Source organism: Bison bison, unplaced genomic scaffold, assembly GCF_000754665.1.
Source record: "Bison bison bison isolate TAMUID 2011002044 unplaced genomic scaffold, Bison_UMD1.0 scf7180017864524, whole genome shotgun sequence".
Classification (NCBI taxonomy): domain Eukaryota; kingdom Metazoa; phylum Chordata; class Mammalia; order Artiodactyla; family Bovidae; genus Bison; species Bison bison.
The window spans coordinates 962,362-962,613 of record NW_011495075.1 but is presented as its reverse complement, the minus strand read 5'-3'; the positions used below and the strand labels follow the sequence as shown (position 1 = coordinate 962,613).

Here is a 252-nt window from a genome sequence, read left to right as displayed (position 1 = left end):
ATGACTCTGATGAGGGCACCGTTTTCGTCTTTCAGCCTCTGGTTGTCGGACTTGAGCTCCGTCAGGACCTGCAGGGCGGAGGAAGAAGCGTGAGGCCTGGCGTGGCCCACACCAGGCCTCTGTGTGAGGGTGACCAGCGCCAGCTCCCAGCCCTGCGGCGGGGACACCCTCTCCCCTTCCTGGGCGAGTGACTGCTTCCTGTGTCCTCCCCGGGAGAACTTTGGTTGGAGAGACTGGAGCAGCGTGTGTGCT

General features: G+C 63.5%; 1 protein-coding gene across 1 annotated transcript in view; it reads right to left on the bottom strand.

Annotated features, from left to right (window-relative positions):
- Positions 1–4: 4 nt before the first annotated feature.
- PPP1R12B (protein phosphatase 1, regulatory subunit 12B) overlaps positions 5–252 on the bottom strand; it is a 119,716-nt gene continuing 119,468 nt past the window's right edge. Inside the window, exon 25 of the mRNA XM_010831121.1 lies at positions 5–68. The gene's annotated coding sequence lies outside the window, so the exon portion shown is untranslated. The remainder of the gene's footprint in view (positions 69–252) is intronic.